The following is a 16,597-nucleotide window of genomic DNA, read 5'->3' as shown; positions in this document are numbered from 1 at the left end:
GATAATTTAAATGTTGGACTGGGGGACATATCTGCGCTGAGAAGTTTCTTTCCTGCTTACATACGTGTGTGTGTGTGTGTGTGTGTGTGTGTGTGTGTGTGTGTGTGTGTATAAAATTTGTTTAATATCTATCAATCTAACAGCTATGGGGTACCTCAGGAAGACAGAGATAGAAAAGAAGGAAGGAAGAAAGGAAAGAAGGAAGGATGCTGGTCTTTGTCCTTTCTACAGAAGACGGACAGGGTCCCCAGCCTCCCTTAGCCTTGGAGACAGTCAGATGCAGTAGGGAGTCAAGTCAAGCAGGAACTTGTTTATTATCACACAGCAAGCATTTTTTTTTTAAATTTTATTTTATTTGTAAACATACTGTACAAAGGGGTTACAATTACATGGGCAAGATAATGCATACATTTCTTACCAAGCATTGCAGCCTCCTCCTTTGTTTACCCTTCACCTCCCTTCCCAGCCTCCCCCCTCACCACTCACCCAATCCTTCCCCCCCCCCCGCTCCTCCCCCACCGACATTGTAAAGCTCCTTTTTGACATGACAATTTGTAGTTCTCATTGTTGCAACAGGTCCACCTGAATCCTTAAATGACTTGTTTTTCCCCATATCCTCCATAAGTCGTACTGACATCAAATATATTGAAAGCGGGGGTTATACTGTGGGGGAGGGACATACAAAGCAACAAAGAAATAAACTTATAAATGCGTTAGAAACACATGCATGAAAGAAAACAAAACATTAAAATACCTATCTAAGGATTCATTTTCCTAACATCACATTATCTGACTTTTTCCGCTTGACTCATACATATACTAGATATTGCAAATAAGTGAAACCATGGGACCTGTGTTTCTTTGTGCCTGGCTTACTTCACTTAATTTTTTTCCAAGTTTTTCCATTTCCTAACAAATGAGGCAATGTCATTCTTTCTGATGGAGGCATAGAATTCCATTGTGTATATATACCACATTTTCTTGATCCATTCATCTACTGAGGGGCATCTGGGTTGGTTCCATATCTTAGCTATGGTAAATAATGCTGAAATAAACATAGTTGTGCTGGTAGCTTTAGTGTGGTCTTGTTTGTAAACATTTGGTTAAATGCCCAAAAGTGGGATTGCTGGGTCATAGGGGAGATCTATGTGAAGTCTTTTGAGGAACCTCCATACTTCTTTCCAAAGTGGTTGAACAAGTTTACATTCCCACCAACAATGAAGTAAGGTTCCCTTCTGTCCACATCCCCTCCAGCATCTGTTGTTGTTAGAGTTCTTGATTTTTGCCATTCTAACTGGAGTGAGGTGGTATCTCAATGTTACTTTGATTTGCACTTCTTTTATGGCTAGGGATGTTGAGCATTTCTTTATGTGTCTATTGGCCATCCTTCTTTCTTCTTCAGAGAAGCTTCTCTTTAAGTCTTTAGCAGTTGTTTCTTTGAGGATTTGTTGTTGGGGGATTTAATTTTTTGAGTTCCAAGTATATTTTAGATATGAGACCCTTGTCCGTTGTATGGCTAGTAAAGATCTTCTCCCAATCTGTGGGCTTTCTATTGATCTTGCTAGCTATGTCCTTTGCCATGCAGAAGCTCTGCAACTTTATGCAATCCCATTTGTCCAACCTTTCTTTGATTTGTTGTGTTTCCGGGTCTCTATTCAGAAGATTTCGGCCTGAGCCAAGGAGACCTAGGGTTTCTCCTATTCCATCCTGTAATGTTTTCAGAGTGTCTGCTTTGACTTCGAGGTCTTTGATCTATTTGGAGTTGATTCTGGTGCAGGGTGATATATAAGGATCTAGCTTTAGTTTTCTACATGTAGTTAACAAATTTTGCCAGCACCATTTACTGAAGAGGCTGTCTTTCTTCCATTCTATTGTTTTAGCTCCCTTATCGAAGATTAGATGGCAATAGGTCTGTGGGTTCTTTTCTGGGTTTTCAATTCTATTCCATTGGTCCTGAGGTCTGTTCTTATGCCAATACCAAGCTGTTTTGATTACTATGGCTTTATAGTAGAGTTTGAAATTTGGTATTGATATTCCTCCAGCAGTGTTCTTTCCATTAAGGAGCGTTCTTGCTATTCGGGGTCTTTTGTTGTTCCATATGAGTTTTTGGATACAGCAAGCATTTTTAAAGCAAAAAACCATGCAGCATAAAAGGGGAGGAAAAGGAACCAACCAATCACTGTAGAGGTCACCCTATCATGCACCTAAGCTTTCTATACTTTCCCTGCTGTCCACGAGCTGTTCACACACTGACGTCACTTCACCTGATCGTGGTATCCAGTCAGATTTTAACATAAACAACTCCGGCTCTGCCCACTCAACTTCCTCTCAGTGCCATCTTTGCTGCCCATGTGCCCCACAGAAGGAAGGAAGCAAGGAAGGAAGGAAGGAAGGAAGGAACAAATGAACGAATGAACGAAGGAACGAAGGAAGGAAAGGAGGGAGGGAGGGAAAGAAGAAAAAGGAGAGGGAGGAAGGAAGAGAGGGAGGGAAGGATTGAGGAAGAGAGGGAGGAAAGGAAAGGAGGAAGAGGGAGGGAAGGGAGGAAAAAAGAGGGAAGGAAGGGAGGTAGAGAGGGAGGGAGGGAGGACAGGAGGAAGAAAGGGAGGGAGGAATGAAGGAAGGAAGGGAGGGAAGGAGGAAGGAAGGAATGAACAAACAAAGGAACAAAGGAATGAAGGAAGAAAGGAACAATAGAAAGAAGGAGGGAGGGAGAGAAGATGGAAGAAAGACAAGGAAGTAAGAGAGGGAAGATAGAAAGAAAAGATGAAGAGAGAAGGGGGAAAGAAAATGGAAAGAAAGAAAGAAATCAGGCTACAGGCTACCTCGCTATCCAATTAAAACCAAAGTATATGAAAATCTAATTTAAATACATCCAGAGAATGTGATGGGTTAAGAAGTTAGACTTCCCTTTTATCCCCTTGGTAATTTTAGAGTCCAGGCATTAATCACAGCCCCAAAGCAAAGTTATCTTGACCTATCAGAGTGATCCTGGGAGCCCCAGAGGATGTGTAAAACAGTTCACCTTGGAATAGTGCCAAGTGACAATAATGCCCCTGGCCTCAAAACCTTATTCTAGTATCAACCTGTCATTTCATCTGAGAAGATGTATGTTCTCTCTTCTCTGATGTTTCATTCAGAGACCAAACAACACGAGATGAGACTCCATTACAATGTTCTTAGATGCCTTATCAAACAGCAATGGAGAAAATTTATTCAATCACAGAAATGACAAGTTCTCTCCCCTCAGTGTAATTCAGGTAACCAATCATCTCTGCCTCTTCCCAAACAGTTTTGGGATGGGTTTCTGCCATGGGTCTCCAGTGACATCACTTTCTTCTCCGAAATTTTGTTTTCTATGTAGAAGACAAATATGTAGTATATGGTGAAATATAGCAAGATAGATTCAATAATAGAAATGTGTATGAATGACAGACAGGGATAGGCTAGGAAAATGGCAAGGGAGTATGACTAATGAAATCACTTCTCTATTCCATAAAGAGAAATATATCTGACTAAATGGACTTCTCTGGTTTATACCAGAGTATCTATCTCTTGATGGACAAACCAGAAAAATATATGAATAAATAAGTCATGCCTGAGGAAGTACAAATGGCACATTAACCTGGAAGTGGTTCAATTTCTTACTGCCCTGAGACATACAAAAAAAAGGAAGTACAGTTTCACACATAAAAATGTACATGTGACATCCAATGCTGATGAGATTGTGTTGTAATATTTTTTTAAATCCTCTGTGGAAGAATTTTATCTAATATCAAAGGACCTATTTTCTGTCTTTAAAGTCACTCATTAAGGCTTTAGCCTGAGGCTATGTTCGCATATATACATTCATATGTCCAAAAGGGAATTACTTAATAGTAAAAGTGAAAGTCACTGACAAAGTATATAATATTCACTCATAGTTATTTTCCTGATCACTAGAACTGTAGAAATAAATGTTATGAGATAAAATTAATTACACAGTTCTTCCATGATTTTGACCACACAGTTACTAACAGAGGGTAACTACAGGAGAATGTGTGGACCCATCACTAGAGGGAGTACTCACCAAGAATAGAGCATAGACCGTGGCATCTGGAACATGTTGGTAACTCTGGCATAAAGCAGAGGAGAAAAGGAGGAAAACAGAAGATTAAAAAAAAGCAGTTACAGAAATGAGACCCCCCACAAGAAATCAGAGCACTCAAGGAATAATTTAATGATTATCGAAGATATCTCTCCCCAATGAAAGAAACCAATTGTTCAATACATCTCCCTCTCCCTCTCTAGAACTCCATATGCAAGCAATCCTCATTACTTGGCCTTGCTGCACCATCTGTGATATGTTCTGTTTATTTACTGGTAATGTTAATGGTGTTTTTATGCAATCCATTCTAGGTTTTGGTTTATTTGTTTTGTTTTTGTCCCATGATGTTGCAATGAGGATTATGCTCTCCCTGAGTCAAAATCATGCCAAAAGAGACCAAACTATGTGGGCTTTTCTAAAATTATCCCCTTGGAATTCAGGAGCTACACCAAGTCAAGGATTATGTATACATAAGACAACAGAAGCAAAAGCAGGGAAATAATGGCATGTAGAAATGGGTATGGTTCACACCCAGGGGAATCACAATTGCCTAAGGACATGATTCTATAAGACCTGAAAAGAGTTTAAATATTGGATCCATGGAACCTCTGGAAACTGTGTTTGTATGCCAATATTATGTTTGAGTGAATAATTGTCCGAGTTAAGCCTTTGCCAAGATGAGTCTCTTAGCCTTCATTTCCTCTTCTATTAAAAAAAAACACTTCACATTTTGATTAGAAACACTGTGGCAAAGCTTAGCACTATGCCAAGCCCACTGGAGCTACCCAATAATTGCAATCATTAGCTTAGTGTATAATCTCATAAATTAGTGAGTCACTGTTATGGTTTAGGTATGAATGTCTTTTCAAAGGCTCATGTGTTGAAAGATTGGCTCCCAGCTGGAAGTTCTAATGAGAAGTGATTGGAGCATTTGGCACTAACTCATTAGTGGGTTGGTCAGCTGAAGAGTCTATCATTTTAAATGATGGAGTTTGAGAAGATGGGGACTAGTTGAAAGGAACTAGTTTTCTGGGAACATTCTTTTGCAGAATATATGTTGATCCTTCCTCTCTGTCTCTCTCTCTCTCTGTTTTTCTATTGTTTTCCTCTTTTTCACCTATCTTTTGTTTCTTTCCCAGTTTCTCTCTGTGTCTCTAGCACTGTCTCTCCATCTCTACCTCTGTCTCTCTCTTCTGCCACCATACTATTCCACCTTGCTGCATTTTTCACAGCAATGGAGCAAGCTACTGTAGACAGAAACTTCTGAAGCTATGACCCATAATCAATTTTTCTTTCGTTGATGTTTATTTTGCTCAGGTATTTTCTCCACAGGGGAATAAAGGCTGCAGTGTCTAGAGACTCTTTCTATACCGACAGGTTCCATTGAGCTGGGCTGAGAAAGAAGCCAGGCAGGATTGTAGCATTAATTTCTGTTCTGATGCAGGTGATCAACAGAAGTAATACATTGAGTCCTGACTCCTTCCAGCTAATGAAGAATTTGGCAGAGAAATAAGAGGTGCTACCAATTGGTTCTCAGAAAACTAGAACATGAAGCAATTAAAGGGCTGGAGGTTGTGGTAGAGTATTTGCCTAGCATGCTCGAGGCCTTGGCAATGCCAGTAGGGAAATGTCATAGTGAAGAAGGCATGCTAATAAAAACATAAAGAGAAAAAGAATAATGTTGTGGGACTACATTTATTTAACATGTTAAAAAATGACAAGGATTAATATGAAGGCTTTTTTGGATTTTTCTATAAATGTGTATATTTATAAATGTTTGCTAAAAACAACAATTGATTTATCATTAACATGCTTCTATTATCTTCTGTAGAGGCCACATGGATGAGGATGGGTTGTGGGTTGATGGGGTAAAGATGGTGAGAAGAAATCTTGTAAGGAGTCCCCCCAGTGAGATGTGATAAACAAAACAGAGCTGCCTTGTTGAACTATTTAATGAAAGAATAAGGAAAATGGTTATGCAATCATTAGGAATGGCTCAGCTTATTTCAACAAACAAAAAATAAGGATGAGAGAAGCATGTAATACTTTCAGGAACAATTTCTACCCTTAAGATTTCTAAGAGCTTTTCAGTGCTCAGCAGGCTTTTTGTCTGCTTTCAGGAATTTTCATATCTGGGAATACCTATTTCTGCAACTGTCCCCCAAAGAGAAAGAACCATCGGAACAGCTGTTTCTCTAACACTTACAAGCTGAGAGCTGGATATTCTGTTTAACTTCAGTAGTTTTATGTGTCACACCAAATGGAGTCAAAGTGAGCTTCATCCAACACAAATCATGTTTGAAAGAACAGAAGGTGGAATTGTCTTGACAATTTCTGCAATTGTCTTAATTGACATTTTGGTTTCAGTTGCCACATGTGTCCAATGGCCGTTATTTCTCTTTCCAGATGTCCAGGGGTTATGTAAATAATGAGAAAACTGAAGTCTGTTTCATGTGTGCAAAATTAAGTAATATTAGGAATAAGATTTCCAAAGGGCTTGTGGCAAATTTAAAATAATTTTGTTTGCTTTCTCTCACATATAGAATATGTGCAGAATTATGCTTATTGAATAAACAGATGGTATATAAATGACAGCAAACACATCTAAAAAGGGGGCTGCAGATCATAGATATGTTTTAAAAATGTGCCACCTGAAATGAAATATAACTACGCAATGCATATTTGCTTTCCTCTGCATATACAACACCACTGCTTAAATGTCTATGAATTTTTTATTGTACAAAGGAGTTCTGTGTTAAGATGTCCATTTATGTGTACCATGTATTCTTAATTAAAGTCACCATTTCACCATTCTCCCTCCCCCATAACTCTCTCACCAGTCACCAAAGTTTTCTACCTCCTTTTTCACATACTAGCATTTAATACAATGACTGTTCGTCCACTGTTCCTTTTCCCATTCATCCATCTTTCTTTTATTGGTCCCTTGCATTTAAAACATGTTTCAGATCCCTGAGTATTTATTTTGTTAGACTATTAATAGTTCAGAAAGTTTAGACCATGGTCCTTTATATGTTATACCTTAGTCAGTTTGCTCAAGTATATATGCATACTACTCTGTGCAAGTGTATGTTAACGTGGGGATGGTTTTGGGGTCTAGGATCGACATCTAATAGAAAATATCCACTCTTTGTCTTTTTATTCCTAGCTTAGTATAATTTTTCCTGATTTATTCATTTCCCTTCAAATTGTATAATATTCCTGCTAGTGTGTTCATAAAATTTCATTGTATATCTATATGCCATACATTCTTGATCTATTTATTCACTGTAGAACATCTTAGCTCTTTCCGTAACTTGACTATTGTGAATAGTGCTGTAATGAATATGGATGTGCAGGTGTCTTTATTGTGTCCTGTGTTGCTATCTTTTGGACAAATGCACAGCAGTATCACTAGATCAGTTTATTTGAGGAATCTCCATATTGACTTCCATAGTGGTTGCACTAATTTTCATTCTCACCTACAATGGATTATGATGCCTTTTTCCCTGAATCTTCACCAACATTTGTTGTTCATATTCATGTTGATGGGCCATTCTGAGTTAAGTGATATGGAATCTCATTGTTTTGATGTGCATTTGCTTTGTGGCCAGAAACGTTATCATTTCTCATGTATATATTGGCCATTTGAACTTCTTCTGAGAAGTGTTTGTTTAATTAGCTCCTTTGCCCATTTATTCATTAGGTTATTGGCTCTTTGGTCCTTTTGTTAATTCAAACACCTTGTATATTTTGGCTATAAGGTCCTTGTCAGGTGAATAACTGGCAAAGATTTTCTCCCATTCTGTCAGCTGTCTTTTTTAGCTTACAGACAATATTCTTTTTTTGTATGCTTTTGTTGTAAAAAAAAATATGCTGTAAGAGGGGTTACAGATACATGACCAAGATAATGAGTACATTTCCTATTGAGCATTGTTGCCTCTTCCTTTGTTTTCCCCCATCATCCCTTCCCTCCCACCTCCACAACTACACCTCCACCCCCGCCAAAGTTGTAAAGTTCGTTTTCAACATATTGTTTTGTATATCTCATTGTTACAATGGGTCAACCTGTATCCTTATTTAAGGATTTTGTTTTTTTCCTCTCCCTGAATTTGAGAAGTGTATATACAAGATGCAGGGCACTGACATCAAATACAGTGAAAATAGGGGTTATACTGTGGGGGAGGGACATACAAAACAACAAAAATCATGTGGTACATTATAAATACATTAGAAACAATGGTAAAAAAGAAAAAAGATATTTGTGTCCCTATCTTGGGGTTCATATCGCCTAACATCACCTTATATGGTCATATGCACATGGCTTTTGGCCTATTCTGCTTGTCCTACACATGTACTAGTTATTACAAATAAGGGAAACCATGGGACCTATGTTTCTTTGGGCCTGGCTTACTTCACTTAATATAATTTTTTCCAAGTCTTTCCATTTCCTAACAAATGGGGCAAAGTCTTTCTTTCTGGTGGAAGCATAGAATTCTACTGTATGTATAAATACCACATTTTTCTTCATCCATTCACCTACTGAGGAGCATCTGGGTTGGTTCCATATCTTAGCTATGGTAAATAATGCTGAGATAAACATAGTTGTGCTGGTAGCCTTAGTATGGCCTTGTTTGTGATCATTCGGGTAAATGCCGAATCGCTGGGTCATAGGGGAGGTCTATGTGGAGTCTTTTGAAGAACCTCCATACTACTTTCCAAAGTGGTTGAACAAGTTTACACTCCCACCAACAATGCAGTAAGGTTCCCTTCTGTCCACATCCCCTCCAGCATCTGTTGTTATTAGAGTTCTTGATTATAGCCATTCTAACTGGGATGAGGTGGAATCTCAATGTTGTTTTGATTTGCATTTCTTTTATGGCTAGAGAGGTTGAGCATTTCTTCATGTGTCTATTGGCCATCCTTCTTTCCTCTTCAGAGAAGTTTCTCTTTAAGTCTTTAGCCCACTTATTTATTGGGCAGTTGTTTCTTTGAGGATTTGTTGTTGGGGGATTTAATTTTTTGAGTTCCAGGTATATTTTAGAAATGAGACCCTTGTCTGCTATGTATGGCTGGTGAAGATCTTCTCCCAATCCGTGGGCTTTCTATTGATCTTGCTAGTTATGTCCTTTGTCAAGCAGAAGCTCTGCAGTTTCATGCAATCCCATTTGTCCAACCTTTCTTTGATTTGTTGTGTTTCTAGGTCTCTATTATGAAAATTTTGGCCTGTGAAAAGGAGACCTAGGGTTTCTCCCATTCCTTCCTTTAATGTTTTCAGGGTGTTACAGACAATATTCCTTGATATGCAGAAGCTTTTTAGCTTAAAGCAATTCCTCTTGCCAATTCTCTATCACATTTGCTGAACCTCTAGAATTCTAATCAGGAAGTTCTGGCCTATGCCATTAATTCCCAGTGTTTTCCTTCCTCATTCCTGTGACAGTCTCAAGGTTTCAGGTTTTACATTAAGGACATATATCCACCCTGAATTGATATGTTTGTATAAGATGAGAGAATAAGATCTAATTTCAGTTTTCTGCATGTGGAGATCCAGTTCTTTCACCACCATTTGTTCAAGACACACCAGTGACTTTGTTGCACTAAATGTTAATAGTGCTATTAAAAAGCAATGGTGGTTTTCTCTGGTGAAATTAGTTTGAGAAATATTGAGTTTAACAGAACTAGGGATTCTTGTAAACCCTAGACTCGAGAGCCAAACCCTAGTTCTTTGGTTCATATTTTGTTTTGGAGATAAACTAACTTTACTGGGGCTGGCCTGGAAGTAACTCACAGCCTTTTTGTATCTGCCTCCTGAAATAGCTGAGATTACAGGAATGTGCCACACACCTGGCTGGGCTTTTTTATGGCAGAGATACTCAGCACATTCAATGAGTAAATACTAATTGAAAAGAACTTAAATGACAACATAGTATGTTTGTAGCAATTCCCAAATTTATTAGATCATAGAACATATTTTTCTTTGGGGAGAGTATTTAAGGACTAGGATCTGACAGGTGACACTTTCAGAAAACACTCTACAAAATATATTAGGACAGTGAAGCTACACCTCTGCCCAGAAGAGACTGTTAGAATAGATAATGCAGTGGGGACTCACTTAACTAAGGAGAAGGTGCTGCAAATATTCTGAGATATGGACAACATTCTGAAGCCATTTCCTGGTAACATTTATTCGGCACAAATTAACCATAAACATAAATGGACTAAGTTGATTTCCCAAGTATAGAACACAACTTTTCCTTACTAAACTACCACTGTTATAGCTCACAGGTAGAGCATTCACTTAGCATACATGAGGCATTACTTTGCTCCTCAGCACTGCAAAACTAAATAACCAAATAAATAAAAGTAAAATTGCTCTTGACTTTCTTTGCTGAGTGTTTTATAAATAGACTATCACAGAAATACTGCAAAGAGGGAAGTATTTTCCTGATTGTTTCTGAAAGTAATGACAAGAGAAAGATATTTTCTTGATAAGTTTTAGATAACTCGTCTATAAAATACATGGGATATAATTGTGTCTGCTGGACTCCAAAGCTGAATTTCTGTCCTATCTTATTAGTCAAAAGGTTTTTAAAAATATGTTAAATCTCTCTCACACACACACACATACACAAACACATACACATAATTGAAGATCTATCAAGCTTAATAATGAATGCACTTTTAAAAACCTTAATAACATAAAGGTTTGTTTTCTAAGAAAATAACGAAATGAGAAAAAATTAGGCATAAAATATTTCCATGCTCACAGTAAGTTAACAGGGAAAACAGAAGTAAAATGCAGAAATTAATTAGAATCTACATACACAACCAGTCACCTTCCCAAATCTTCGTCAATTTTAATGTTTTTTTAAATTTCTATAGTATGTTTTCTTAGTTTGGTTATCAGCACTGCATTTAAGTTTGAAATCCATCTATTTTAAGCTTTTTCTCAAGCAGAATAATTCATGAGACAACTTCACATATAGATTTCAAGTATATGTTTGCCCCTTTTTCTTCTACTAGGTCAGATTTCCAATAATTTTGTCCATTAAGAGATTGAAAATATAAATTTTAAATGTCTCCAACTGCTCAGAACTGTGCTCTAGCTTTCATGTAGTTGCTGGCCCTATTTTGATTGAGTGTAGGAGGGAGAACACATTAAGAAGTTGAATATAGGGGAGATGATTGGTTTCAGCAGCTTTTGTTGAATGAAAATTATAGAAAAGCTAGATTTCTAATAAGTTATAGATACTACAGAAGTATTTTTCAAGTTTCACACTGAATACACAAGGATACATTCCCATGATGTAATACATTTTAAAAATTAACAGACAGCTTAACAAAATGAATAACAAGAAGCTGAAACTGATCTCATCTGAAGAAGGACAAATGAAGACAGGAAAGTTGCTGAACACAGATAATCACAATACTTAGTGTTCATGTATGAACATGGAGCTAGGAAACTTAAGGGGATGGGTGGGATTAAGGCAAATGGTATTAAAATGTGTTGTACTCATAAACTGACACATTGAATTGAAACCCCTTTGCATGACTATTTAAAGATCATTAAAAACACATTAAAAAATCTTCACACAGGAATTTATAGCTTCATAACTGAAATGATAACAACCTTATGGTAGTGAGACACATTTCTGGTTCAGTGTTTAACACATACACAAAAATTGCACACAAAAATCTTTTAAATATGTCAGATTTTAAATTTCTCTACTACAGCCAAAGATGCTTTTATGTTTCCCCAAGGAGCCAAATTCTAATAGTTAAAAACAAAACCAGTGTTAATGTCTTGCCAATCAATCTGCAATCAATAATAAAAAATGTTCCACTCCTTTATATAATCAGGTTGTTGTGGAAAGACAAGGAAATGAAAAAGGAAAGAATTCAGCTGCATTTTTGCTAACATAACAAATTAGCATATTCTCCAGAAATTTCACAGACAATAAGCATTCTATCCTTGATCCAGAGGAGGTTGTAGCTGCTTTGTGTATCCTTGTATCCCTGCTCAGAACATGTTAAGCCCTTTGAAGCTGCTTTGCAATATTGGCAAGGAGATACATCCTCCTCATTCCACATGTAGATGTTAATATAAAACTCATGGAAACTTTGGCCTAGCCATTAGAGAGGTTGTGGTCTGTCTTGCTGTCTGAATCCTACTTTTTAGCTTTACCTGAAGATATTTACAATCCCATTCTCAACCAATGGGTGGCATCATGTGGCCTGAAATTGTGCAGAAGACACGTTCACTAGAAAAATACAAGGTTTTCTCCCATTCAATTCATTTTGGCTGTTAAGTAAATGTTGAAAGCATTACAAAGGAAGTGTCCTCTCAAGGTGCAGCTTCAACTGCCCACCCTCCAGGAAGGTATTTCCTCCTTTACCTAAAGCGTTGCCAGTTTTCCAAAAGTCTTATATGTCTTTTTATTTTCCAAGACAGATTCATTACTTTGTGTCTTATTCTCAAAATTATTTGCAGGTTTTAATTGTGCCCTCCCAACTACACAGGATGTTCAAACTCTCAACCACACTGTTTAGACTGTGTCCTCCACACCAGCACAGTCACAATCTCACATGAACACAAGTCCTTCGCAGGTGCTCTGTGGTTGATTCTCTACATCCAGTTTCCTACCAGCAAGCATCCTGCCACTGTTATCTCCTCTGACACATGCCCACACATTCAATCCAGTCTCCAGAAATTTTTTTAACCTTCTATTTTTATGACATTTTGCATAGGACCAGAATCAGATCTCAGTAGCATGAGTGAAGTGTCAGTTTTATTTATTGAAAAGTCCTATAGTATGTTTCAAATGCTTATAAAATATGTCAAGGTACACATGTGCATGCACACACACACACACACACACACACACACACACACACACACACACACACACACACACACACTTCTAAGCACATTCTCTTCTTGTGAGAAGAGAATCTAGTGAGTCTGGCCAAACTGCCCTTTGTAATCAGACTGTGGTCTTCATTTCAAAAAGAAAAATCTCAGAGAAACATTAAACTAGAATTAAACCAGAAACATTAAATTTAACCTAAAAGTCATTTGTTATTTGTGAGTCTTAACACTATCTCCCCATTCATGCTGCTGATGCCTTCAACTACATGAGCAGCAGCCCAGCCTCCTCATACCTCCTGAAACCAGTGCTGCTACTCGCTGATTCACTGTACTCTCTTTCTCTGTTTGTTAGTAGTCTAGGGGAAATTCATCTAGAAACCATAAATCTTGAGATTGCTAGAAATCTTTTGATTAAAAGGGCCAATATTCATTTGATGTGCAGTATTAGGGTTCTATAGATACAGTCATTGTAATCTAGAAAAGACATGTATCCAATAGAACACAAACAAGGTTACAGGAAAGCCATCAGCACAACCATGCTACTGCAGCACTATTTTCCATAGCTAAGATATAGAATCAGCTCAAATGCTCCTTGATGGTCAAATTGATCAAGAAAATATGAATATATATATGGAATTTCACTCATCTGTCAGAAAGAATGATATTGTACCATCCATAAAGAAGTAGAAAACCTTGGGAAAAATATATTAAGTGAGGTAAGCCAGACTCAGAGCTACAAAGGGTTCATGGTTTCCCTCATTTGTGGGGCCAAAGGAAGATGGGTAGATGAATGAAGGAGAGAAGGGGGTGGAAATGTAGGCAAGAATACATTGTATAAATCACAAAATTAAGTAAGAGAAGAGGTAGGTCAAAAGAGGATGAGAATGTAAAAGGGGATGACAATGCATAACTGCTTTGTTACAAGGCACCTCCTTTCTATAACTACTGAAAGATAATCTTTAAAAATTTAAGCTTCTGGGGCGGAGAAGGTGGCTCAGTGGTAGAGGGCTTGCCTTGCATGCATGAGGACCTGGGTTCGATTCCTCAGCACCACATAAGCAGAAAAAGCCAGAAGTGGCACTGTGGCTCAAATGGTAGAGCGCTAGCCTTGAGCTGAAGAGCTGAAGGAAAGGACAGCACACAGGCCCAGAGTTCAGGCCCCCTCCCCGACTGACAAAACTTAATTAATTAATTAATTAAGCCTGGTGCTGATCGCTCACACCTGTAATCCTAGCAACTCACAAGACAGATCTGTTCGAAGCCAGCTAAGGCAAGAAAGTCCATGAGACTCTTGTCTCCAGTTAACAACCAGAAAACCAGAAGTGGTGTTGGTGGCTCAAATAGTAAAGTTCTGGCCTTGAGTGCAAAAGCCCATCCCAGAGTTAAAGCGCCATGACCTACAAAAAGGGGGGAAAAGGAAATCTAAATTCTTCTCTCTTTCTTTTCTGTCTCTGTCTCCATCTCTCTCTCTGTTCTCTCTCATATACATACACACACTATCAAAGCCATGAGAATCCCAACACTGTTGGCATAGTATCAGGAGAACATAGAGAAGGTAAATTACAGAGAGCCTGAATCACCATGAGTTAAAACCCATTTCTCCTGCTCCCTTTAGTTCCCTGCCATAATATTTATACAGTGCTTGCTATGGTCCAGGCAGTTTTCAAGTGCTTCACATATATTATCTCATTCCAACCTTGTAATAAATTTTTAAAGGAAGTTGTGTTACATTTTAGGGATCAGGAGCCTAGAAGCTGAACCATAGGCTCGAGATGCCTAACAGAGGGGCAATTTGAACCCAGATCACTGGGTCTTCAAGTCAGGAAACATTTTCAAATCCATTACATCATCGAGCCCTCCCAAGAAAACTTCAGACCCTCGCAAGCAAGCTCTTTAGCCACTCACTACATGCAGTATTCACACTGCTCCACATCACCTCAATTGACTAGCCATTCATTTACCTGTTTTGCCTATGTTCTTTTGAATATACTAGTTTTTGAAGTCTAGAATAATCTATTGAATAATGTACATCTTGTTAAATGATATTTCTCACTCTTAAGTTTTAAACCTCTCAATCAGTCCCTGTTATTGTCAGTTGTGGTTAAAGTGTTGGGTAATCTGCTCTTTATAACTGAACTTGATTTTTGGAAGATATGTTTCTCTTTGTTTTAGGGTTTGTTTTTTTTGGGGGGTGGGGGTCGGTCATGGGGCTAGAACTCAGGGCCTGGATGTTATCCCTGAACTCTTTTGCTCAAAGTTAATGCTCTACCACTTTGAGCCACAGTACCACTTCAAGATAAGTTTCTCAAAAAGCAAATGGCATGCAAATTTAAGGCAAAAGTTAATGTACTTAATTTGAGTGATATAGTGAGAATTTTACATTTGTTGGAAGGCAGCATGTCTTTAAGCATCAATAGAAGTGGGGTGCATTATGGGAAAAAGGAATGAAGAATCTAAGATACAATATTAAATCTGTGCATCCTCAGAATTTATCATTTTTCCTCAATGGCCATCTCCAAGGTAGTCATAGGTAGAAAGAGACTGCTATCTCACCAGCAGTGTTCAGTCTTTATTACTTTCCAGTCCTGTACTCAGGGGTTAGAAAACTATGTGCTGAGGACCAACTATGAACCATTACCTATTTTTGTAAATAAAGTTTTATTGGAACTCAGCTGCACTCCTTCATTTACAACTGTCTAGCACAGTTTTCACACTACATCAACAGAGCTGAAAAGTTGCAACACAGACATTGCCCTGAAGTGTTACTATGTGGTTCTCAACAGAAAACATCTGATGATCTCTGATGAGTTCATTCTTGAGGTCATCTAGTGGCCCATGAGGATATCCTAGTACCCAGTTCTGATTCCAGAAAATTATCCTCATAAATAGATTTTTTTCCACCAGAAGATGCTATATTTCATGGGATTAGACCAAAATGATCCTGAGACACTGATTGCACTGATTGTGAGTGAGTGGTTGTATCAGACTGAAGATGAGTTCAGCCTTGTGATTACCAACACTCTCTGATTTAAGCCATGTGTGCAGTTTGAACAGTGCCTGCCATATAGCTGTTTCTACTCTGGAGCCTCCTGTCACCTCCAGCACCCAGGAGAAGTAGCAGTAGTCATTGTACTACTTGCTCCACTTTTTTGGTTGGTCATGGGCTTGAAATATGAGCCTGGGCACTGTCCCTCAGCTCTTCAGCTCAAGGTGAGCACTCTACCACTTGAGCCACAGCACCACTTGCAGTTTTCTGGTGGTTGATGGGAGATAAGAGGCTTACAGACTTTCCTACTGGGGCTGGCTTTGACCCATGATCCTCAGATCTCAGCCTCCTGAGTAGCTAATATTACAGATGTGAGCCACCTGTGCCCAGGTCACTTGCCCCACTTCTAATCTGAGACCAGACAAAGCATCCCATTGTATCATCAGGTTCCACACCACATTTCCGGGTAGTCATCTCTGGTTGACCATGAGCACTTCTTGTGAATATTTTCCAGAATTTTATCCCTCAGGGTTGACTGATCTTTCAACTAATGTCCCTACTGTCTATGGATGGATGTGGTTACATTATTCTCACAATTCGTTCTACCTAGTTTCCTAAGCAAGGTAGGATAAGGAAATAAGAAACAGTAGCAATTCCT

The sequence above is a fragment of the Dipodomys merriami genome, unplaced genomic scaffold (assembly GCF_024711535.1).
Source record: "Dipodomys merriami isolate MVZ:Mamm:240054 unplaced genomic scaffold, mDipMer1.0.p SCAF_17, whole genome shotgun sequence".
NCBI lineage: Eukaryota > Metazoa > Chordata > Mammalia > Rodentia > Heteromyidae > Dipodomys > Dipodomys merriami.
This window is presented reverse-complemented; position numbering follows the sequence as displayed.